This window comes from Haliaeetus albicilla, chromosome 4 (genome assembly GCF_947461875.1).
Source record: "Haliaeetus albicilla chromosome 4, bHalAlb1.1, whole genome shotgun sequence".
In the NCBI taxonomy this organism is placed as follows: domain Eukaryota; kingdom Metazoa; phylum Chordata; class Aves; order Accipitriformes; family Accipitridae; genus Haliaeetus; species Haliaeetus albicilla.
Genome location: NC_091486.1, coordinates 34,865,822 through 34,875,656, shown reverse-complemented (window position 1 = coordinate 34,875,656; position 9,835 = coordinate 34,865,822). Strand labels below are relative to the sequence as shown.

At 38.7% G+C, this 9,835-nt stretch overlaps 1 long non-coding RNA gene across 1 annotated transcript; it reads left to right on the top strand.

The window, feature by feature from the left end:
- The first annotated feature begins 216 nt into the window (after nt 1–216).
- Nucleotides 217–7,621, top strand: LOC138684988 (uncharacterized). The gene is made up of 3 exons (XR_011324207.1): nt 217–941; nt 4,495–4,588; nt 5,181–7,621. It is a non-coding gene; the product is annotated as an uncharacterized lncRNA (long non-coding RNA).
- The last annotated feature ends 2,214 nt before the right edge of the window (nt 7,622–9,835 follow it).

Sequence of the window (9,835 nt, the reverse complement as noted above, 5' to 3'; positions counted from 1 at the left end):
GCTGTGACAAATACATTTGCTATTACATTGCAGAGTGTATTTCTACATTCCATGGAGCTGAATGTTTCTGCACAAAGATCTTCAGTCCACAGAGCACCAACATCAGCACGTTAACAGATTTTTGACTCATGCTCTCACAAGGGTGTGCACTCTGACAGGGTTATACTGGAAATATAACACCCAGCTCTCGCTTTTGCCTCTGTCCACAATCACACTGGAGACTCAGGCAGTGGAACTGCACTCTGATCCGCTGTTGGGGCTAGCATGGAGGAGGAAGTAACCCGCAGGTTTTCACTCAAAAGCACTGCTAGAAGGTACTGTGGTGGTGCATTTCCCTCCCCCCGCTCTGGGCCACTCTATGAACTCGGGGAGTCTTGCTAGGTCTTAGCAATTGTGTAATGAGTTGGGCAGTTAAGCATCCCTTGACTATACCAGGAACTCTTGCCTGGCTAAAACAGGGAGCTGCATTGACCATACCAAGGAGTCCTGTTGCCTGGCTGAGGCTGGGGACAAGAGTAGGAATAGTCATTTCCTGACAACCTTGGGACATATCTCAGTCCTCCGCTGACAGCCTTGGAGCATCCCATTATCTGAATCTTGAGTCATTCTCTGACAGCCCCAGAGCCTTCCTTATCTGAATCATAACTCATGTGAAACGGTACCAGTACTACTGGAATCCCAGTAATCTGCTGATGACTAAAGCCAATCATCTCCCGGACCTATAAGCAGCGGTACTAAGTAAGACCCTTTGAGCTCTCCTGGACCGCAGCGGGCTGCGACCAGCATCTCCCTCTGAGCAGGACGCCTCTCAGAGCTCGCAAACTCTCCAGTTTGCAAAAATCGGAGGTCTGCTGCCAAAAGCCGACACGACTCGGGCTGATACTCTCCGCTCCTTGAGGCTTGACCCTTCGCCCATTGAGAAAGATGCTGAAGCATTCAACGTGAGTATTTTCACTGAACTCGAGGAGAATTTTTAACAGGTATACCTCTTCTGCTTGCTTTTGTATATCTTAGTGCCTTTATGCATGTGTGTGTGTACTAACCTGAATATTCTATAGCAAGTATATTACAAGTTACTGCTTTTCAAATCTGTACTTAAATTACTGTCGTGAACTTTCTTCAACTGTGCATGAATCTCAGGCTGCTATTACACTTATAATCCCTTTAGATATAAACCACCGACCAAGCCTGGGACTAGGAGTCGATCCAGCTGCACCTAAGCTCCGACAGGAGTTTAGAAAGCAAGGGGGTCTTCTCTGAACCTCGTGACTCAACGGGAGGGTCTCCCTTACCCTTTTTACATTCCTGATCTCTGTACAAATCACAAGAAATCAATTCTAACTCAATTTTCCTCTGTATGTGTCTCTCTTACACTTTTGCATCTTTGGTCTCTGAATAATTCTAGTTTAATTCTAACTTGATTTTCCTTTGTACGTTTCATCCATGTATTAAGTAATAGAGTGAACCTTGCCATTGAATTCTGTGAAGTTGTGCTTTTTATAAATTCTTATTAAATCATTTTTGCTAATACCCTTGAAGGTGATTCTTTAAGCAGTCCAAGCCACTCCATTTCGTGACAGGTACGCATGCCCTGTCTTTGCCTACTGCCCTTCCCAGTGACATGAATCAATATATGGGGCCTTTGGAACAAATCTATATATTGACTATAAATATTCCAGGTGATGACATAGTTTTCCTTAAGTTCCCAATTTTGTGTTCTGAACTTATAAAGGCTATACTGCATCTGCAAAAAGCAGCTATATATTTAAAAAATAGCTTTCACTGGAGAACACCTTGGATTCTGTTTAGAGTATCTGTATGGGGCCCTATTAATGCATCACTTTCCTCACATGTGGAATTCTACAATTCTAGCTGTTAATTAAATCGCTGTATTCTCAATTTAAGCTATCTTAGCATATCTGACTCATACTTTCAGTGTGCAAAGAAAGATCAGAGGACAGATTGCCTACTCTAAATTCTTTTGAAAAACTAATTCAAATCATAATATCCTAGACTGCTTCTTTCCTGTGAGGCACTCGCTTAACAATCTATTCTTTTACAGAAGTCAAAGAGCAATTCAATTTTAAAATCACAGACCTTGAAATTTTACAACTAGCCCAATTATAATTTTAAAAACTCATGATTTAACCATTACAGTATACCTAATTAGAAATGTCACATGAGCCTAATTTATACAAATGCTACTTAAATTACAATGAAATGGGTTAGTTTTCAAGATAATGATATGTAAAATGTAACTTAATCATTTCAAACACTGAACTTTATCCCTGTAACTCTTCCTATTTACTCTCCTTTCCTGGGTTGAAGTGCAAGTTGGCCATATTCTTTTCTCCATCAATGACAGGGTTGAAGTGCAGTATTTTGTGATTAATGGAGATTAAACCCAAAACTTCTGTAACACAGAAATGGGAAGATGCTCTAGTTCCTATGCTCTGAAGCATATCTGTCCTGAAGGACAGACACTGCCCATCACCATACTCAATAACATTGTCAATATTATTTTTAGTACAAAAACAGAGGATAAGGAGATACCATTTCAAAGAGATACTGTGAGGATAGACCCACAGAAGTCTATGAATATTTGGTTATTGTTGTTTGACAGTAAAAGAAACTGCCTGGCTTTCGCTCTGCACAGATAGATGGCTCAGCTGACTACATTGATAGCTTCAGTTTTGTAGGTATTGTTGAATGCTAAAATATATTACATCATTTTGCTGCCTTCAGAATAACATTTTTTACAGATAATATTGGAAAACATTTAATATTTTAATGAACAAAAATGTTAAGATCCCTTCACAATTACTGTATAATAAAATAGCATTTCTTCTGCTTTGGGTGATGATTTTCTTCTTTCATATAATGAGCTGTCATGATTTTCTTTATTACTTCTCTTTTACTGAGCAGGAAGTTGCAATCTAGTAGGTGCCTAGGTTAGCTTGTCCCCAAAGCAGTATTTGATATGCAAAATATATCTTATTAGTTTTCAATTTGCCACTAGCTTAGGAGATGCAGTTAAAATTCCTTAGCAGCAGGTAATACTTCTGCATTATAAAATAGTGTTGTAAGTGATGTGTGAAGAAAAAACATGATGCAAACTTAACTTCATCAGGTTTTACCCAATTTGCAGTTTGTATCGCTCATGAAAGGCAGTAGAAAGTGGAATGCAACTTACCCACAAATCAGACACCAAACTGAAAAAGCACGGACAGTTTATTGTCAGTACATTTAATCTGTCCCAAGGGATGGAGTGGGAGCCAGTAAGGAGATAAATTTATGGTACATTGGTCCTTTTGTCTCTGACAGTAGACAAGAAGGAGAAGGTGAGGATGGCTACCATTGTCTAATGGTTGAGGCAACAACGTGGAGATTCAGAAGTTGAAACATTTTTACTATACTCTGAATACAGAAGCTATTTACCTGTGCAGCATCAAATAAAACTCCTGGGAATGAAAATCAGACAGAGGTTTAAAGATGTAATTTGAGAAACTGGGGCAAAAAAAAGGATAAGACAGATGAAGAGATCTTCCAGCGGGTGAACAAATTTCCGGTACTGCAGAATAAGAAGGGGAAATGAAGCTCAGCATTTAAAAACTGAGAAAGCAGATTTCTTCTATAAGATGCGGGCTCCTCAACTAGAAGTCACAGTACAAAGATATGGATTTCTATTTAATAAATTATACATAAACACAATGGCCCTCAAAACTGGGGCAAAGGCACTCCCAAAATTACTCTGTCAAGATTTTTGTGATGGACATAGAGGAGTATTCATGCTACTGTACTTGATACAATTTTCCTCTGGAATACTGTGTGCAGTTCCTGTCACCCTAGAATAGGTCAATTCAAACTGGGAAAAATACAGAACGGTTTCCAGGACAAAAAGAGAATGAAGAGGCTATTTTATGAGAACAGACTGAAAGAGCTTGCCTTGTTTAGCCAACCAGAAAGTTGAGAAGGCTACAGTTGCTCTCTCCAAATATATCAAGGGGGTAAAACCAAGGGAGCAAGAGGGGTTATTGAATCTAGAAAGTTAATAGTAGTTGGAGAACAAATCATTAAAACAGATCACAAAGAATCTTAAGTTAGAAGTTAGTGATAAAGGACCACCAATGAAGTATGGCTTTGAAAGAGAATATGTCAGCAAAGTTACAGTGGCTGAGGTTCACTGATACAAAAGATTCTTTCTGGATCTAGTTCTTACAACTCATCTTTGAAGGGGGAGATATAGCTCAGCTGAATTCCTGAGAAATTTCTTGAAAGCATGGTTTGATTTTCTCAGGTGCTAACAGTCCAGTAACATCCACAAGATAATACATTTCAATAATTACATGTTTTTCTACCCTCAAAACTAGCAAAATACCACTAAAAGCAACAGGAAAACCATCTTTGGGTGTAATCAAGCTCTTGGTCCCACCAACACTGTCAACAGGGAGACATATTTCCGTGCAGATCCAGCTATGCTGTTTGTTTTTGCAGAGTAAAACGTGGGTTCCCTCCATGACCAGATGCTACTGGAAGCAACTTGATGACATCAGCATCCTACCATCAGGATTTCATCAGTTGTCTTGAGGTCAATGGCCATTCCTAGCACACAAAATAGTTCCCCAGTCTTTGAGATTATACACAATACACCTGTTGGTCACATAAATATCCCATTCTGTGTGGCCTACTATATATGCAGGTATATATCATGCTTTTTGTTTAAATGATGACAAAATAAGCAATGATGGTACAATGAAATAATGCCAAATGTTCCATAAAGTCAATAGGCTTGAAAATGAAAAAAAATATTACTGGAGTGAATGACTCTAAGGCACAGTAAATACATTCCTTTTATTAGTTGTTTACAGTTATGGCAATAACATGGGTGTGCAATAATGTTGTATATGTTTAGTTGCTGCATGGAAGATGTATTGCCACAAGCTATTTGCAGCTGACAGCCCCAGCAAAACAACATTTGTAATGTGAAATCGGCATATAAAGGGGCTCATCCTCATTAAGTATGCAACAAGGCATGACAACTCAATAAAATATAGGGATGCTCTTAGCAAATGTCAGATCTGTCTGCCTCTTGACTGATTATAATCTGTACTCTTACATGCTTGTGCACCTGTACTGGGTCATTTTTTTGATGGTATCACTGTAAGACTCGTGTTTTGCAGATGATTTGGCTCAGCGGGCTAAAGCCAAGAAGATTAGAAGGGACATACAAAGAAGGTCTATTGGCTGACCCTATTTTATTTCTTCTTTGCCACGCTATGCGAAAGAGACATTTACTCCAAAGTACTACATGTATCAGCTACACACAGAAACTCAAAAAACTGTAACTGAATGACATATATCTTTCCACTAATACAACAGTATACTACTTAATAGGTAGCTTTTGATTTACTTTATAATCTCTAGACCGAGGTGAAGAATGAATGATTTGCATGAAGTGATTCAGTAAGTCAGTGCCAGAACCAGAAGGAGAATAAAGCAACCCTAATTAATGAGTCACAATTACAGTCACTACACACCAGAAACATAATAGGAACATTTTACAGCGTGTGTAGTGAAGACAGTGGATCTAAAGTGTAAGCTTGCTACAGTAGGAATACTTTGATAGTCCCATCCTAAAAGAAGGATTCACATATTTGGAGTACCAAGGACAAAAGTTCTCAAGAAAATACTGATTCAGGATTGTCAGGTTTTGTTTAGACTGTTGATTTCAGGTCATTCTTCTCTTCAGGCACATGATCAGTTACTGTGATTTACAATAGTTTATAGGTATTTGCAATGCCACTTCCGTTGCAAGTCTTACTCCCTGTCTTTTAACTTCAACGCATCTTGGGAGACAGAGTCTGGAAAGAGAGTAGGTAACAAAGATATGGCCTTGCTCCTGATGAAGTCCCATCACATCTACTATTAGGTTTTCAGATAAAAGCAGAGATGAACTCTGGCCTGACCAGATTCACTTCTTGCACATCCATTTCTATTTTTCTGACGGAAATTTCAATTAAAACTAATTTCTGACAGAGCAAATCGGGTTTTTCATTTTGAAACTATCCTGTTTTGTTGAACTATCCTGCCTTGCATAAGCTGCACATGTAGCTCATCATTACTCATAACTTAAGCTATTTAATTTTTCATTAGCTTCCTGAGTACCTAGATACCAAACACCTAGAAGTCATGGCTTTGCTAGAAAAGTCTGACACCTGATATTTGGGTGACTATTGTCAAATATTGCTACACATTGAAAATTTGGCAGAGGACAACAGGTCCTTGCCAATCTTTCCTTTAATCACTTTGCTGCTGAGTAAAGCCACATGCTTAGCCTTGTAGTATCACCAAATTGGTGATAACCATTCCTTCATATTTAGAGTTCCTATATAACTCCAGGTAGCAAAAAGTTGCAATAAAATGGATGTCGTCCCAGGGATAAATGCTCCCAAGTCATTTTCAGTCACACATATAAGCTTGCTGTGTTCAACTCTCTAGACAGCAAAAGAAAAAATACTAAGTAATGAATTCAATGATATGGTATAGCTCTCTTGATCCCAGGGTCTCTATTCACTGGATAAGAATAACAAGAATGAATTTAATGGCAAAAATCCTACTTCACAGTAGTAGGGGAAGGGACTTGGAGGAAAAGGGGAAATAATCATTAGAAAGTATTGGGCCAGATATATTCTCCAGCTGATCCTGGAGAGTGTCCAGAAGGAGACATCTGACAATAAAGATCTCATTCTAGAATTCAGATGCACGACCTTCATCACATAAAACAGCCAGCATCCATTTGGAGTGATAAACCATGAAATTAGTTTTAAAGAATACTTACCAGTTTTTGGTCCCTGAATAACTGATGGAATCATCTTTAAAATAATAACTTTCTACAAGTCATTTAGAATGTAAGCTTTTGCTGAAAAAACCTTCATGAATTAAGATTTCCAAGGGTTACCGAGATTTTTTTTTTTTTTTTTTTTTTTTTTTTTTTGTACTTACTTATACACTCTTGTGAGATTGAAGGTAGCACTCTCCTGCCTGGCCGTTAGTTATTTTTATTATAGATCATACACTTTAAAACATTTTCTGATTCACTTTTCTTTGTAAGGAGATGTAATTGTTAGAACATGTTTTTTATCTCACTGCAATTTTCTTTTAATTATTAACACTGGAAACTCTATGTAATATCCTGGCATTTATTATTTTTCTTTTTGGTATGGGAAATTAAATTGTATATGAGATCACGTAAAAGCAAATGTAAATTTTAGAAATAAGAGTATTACGATGACTACACAGAAAGCTGCATTTAGTTAGTTAGGTAACTGGGAGTATTTTACTGATTTGGAGGTAAATTGAAAAGTGCTTCTATGCCTGTGCCCCTTCCATGGTACAGTGTAATTATCAGTGGCAATACAGAACAGGGTTTCTAGTGCATAGGGAACCTGACAGAGACAACTTGTTAGTCAAGAGTATATTCTCTCCCAAATAGTAACATGCACTAAAAGTCGAACCGTGAAGATGATTTCTTCGTACTTTAAAGGGATTAAACTTGCTGAGAATTTCAGCCAGACTAACACCCCAATCCAAAGGGACAAATAACAAATTTCCTTCATCAGTGGCTTGGGCACTGATGTTAGGGCTTGGGCACTGATTTTTGTGTGAGGGAACACACAAAAATTGGAGTGGTACAGACTGACCTTCCAAAACATGACAAAAATCACAGACCTCAGATGGGCAGAACTGTCCTTCCTCTGGGCTGTAATGCACATCCACTCCTCGGGTGGACGTCCCAGCCTGTCTCCACATCAGAGCTACCTCCAGCGAGGCAGCAAACTAGAGCACCGCCTAACGTAGCAGGCTACAAGAGAGATGTGGATCACATATGTTGGGGGCTCAGCAGCTGATCCTCAGCCCTGCTTGCAGCCTCTGCTGCCACTGGAGGAGCAGAACATCGTGCAGGTAGGAGCTCTTGCAGCTACGGCAGCCAGTTATTCTTTCCTAGGGGAACGAGTTGCCCTGTTTTTACAGCTTGTTCCTGAATGCCCCGTCCTTTTCCCTCTTCCCAGGATGAGTCTATCAGGTGCTAAAGAATCTGCTGTGGAGGGGATTGGGTGCTTTTTGCTGGGCTGAAGATAAAACTGCTTTGGAGTCAGAAACAGGGAAAAGGTTGTTTCCCTTTATTTCAGCATCTTCTATAACTTTGCAGATTTTTTCCCTAAAAGTGAAGAAAATGCTTCCTTCTTACCTTAGCAAGGATACAACATCTCTAAGAGCTTACAATGGATGTTAAATAACAAAATTCTCTAGAAAATTTGACAGATCAGTAATCAATCTGTGTTACTCTGTTCAAGTAAAGAAGAGAGTATGAAGGATAGAACACATGAATTACACCATTTTTTGATGAAATGATTTAATATTTTTCATTTTTATTATCATATCTTTCAATTAAAGTGGTATCTTTCCATGAGGAATTAGAATGATTAGATATTTGGCTTGCGGTCTTATTTCTAACTCTTTTTTCTGCTTTTCATATTAGCTGATATACTGATGAGTATTACACTTTTAAAATTATATGACATGGATCCTACCATTCCATTACTTCAGTGGAACAGAACCTGTGCCAGCCCTGTTATAGCCAAAAGTAAGAAGAAACGGCTTTCACATTTAATTCATTAAACTGGTGTGACAAGCACCTATTTAACCGACTATGGTGGCTGACTGTGGTGTAAAAGCCTTTAAAATAGATAAGCTAAATGCATTTTATTTTATATAGACTGGTGTATGGCTAAAATTATCTATAATATAGAATTTGGAAAATGCTATACTCCACTGCATCAGCACTAATTTGAAAGACCCTCACAGCTAATACTCAAGATTTGCATCTCTGAATAAGTGTGAATGCTGATATATTAAAATGAAATCAGGTTAGGTTCATTTTTGCAGAAGGGCTTATAGAAGAACAACCACGAGCAGCCCCATATCAGGCCTACTCTCAAACAGCCACTAACTACTGCTCCCACATAAAAAAGACTGATAAGGATCATAAATTAGGACCCAAAGTATTTCAGTCACACTACCTGCCTTTTAAAATCACAGTTAAGAAAATGCCAGTGGGATGGCATTTACGTGGTTGTGCACCGAAGGCAGGCTCTCCTAACCCTGAGAAGTCAAAATGCACTGCTGTTCTCAACTCCTCCTGCAGTTAGGGCACAGTTTCACTTTGCCAGTGAAGCCATTCTCTGTATAAGAGAAAGGGGCTTAAAAGGCTGCTGTCTTCTGCTACGCCAAGCTGCTCATTTTTGTCTGTATTGAAAAGCTGAGATAATCTGCGATAATTTGACTATTTGTGTGCTTCACCACAAACACAAGGTGCAAAATGACCCCTGTTAAACCAAACAAACACCCCCCCCCAACCAACAAACAACCAAGTCTTCAAACAACCCTTTGGTTTTTAACTTTTGCCTGCATACATCTGCCACTTCACTAGCTGTCAAATAATTTACATACACACACCACTGCCCAGCAGTTTCTGAAGAGTTTTAACCTGAATCAGTAAGATGCCTGTCCTACACACACAAGACAATAAGGAAGAACATTTTACTAAAGAAAACTGTCTAAAAACCTGCTAGCTGCCTTCTCTACTACTTTTATGGCAGCTAATTACTTGCACAGTCAATAGTCCTTCCAACTATGTTAGCTCATTGTTTATGTAGTAATTAACTGAGGAGAAGAGAGCAGCAGTTAGCAAACACCCATTTTGTAACAGTACATTTATTGGCCACTAGTAAACGATTAGCAATATTCACAGCGATATCTGCATACTCCTAATGTC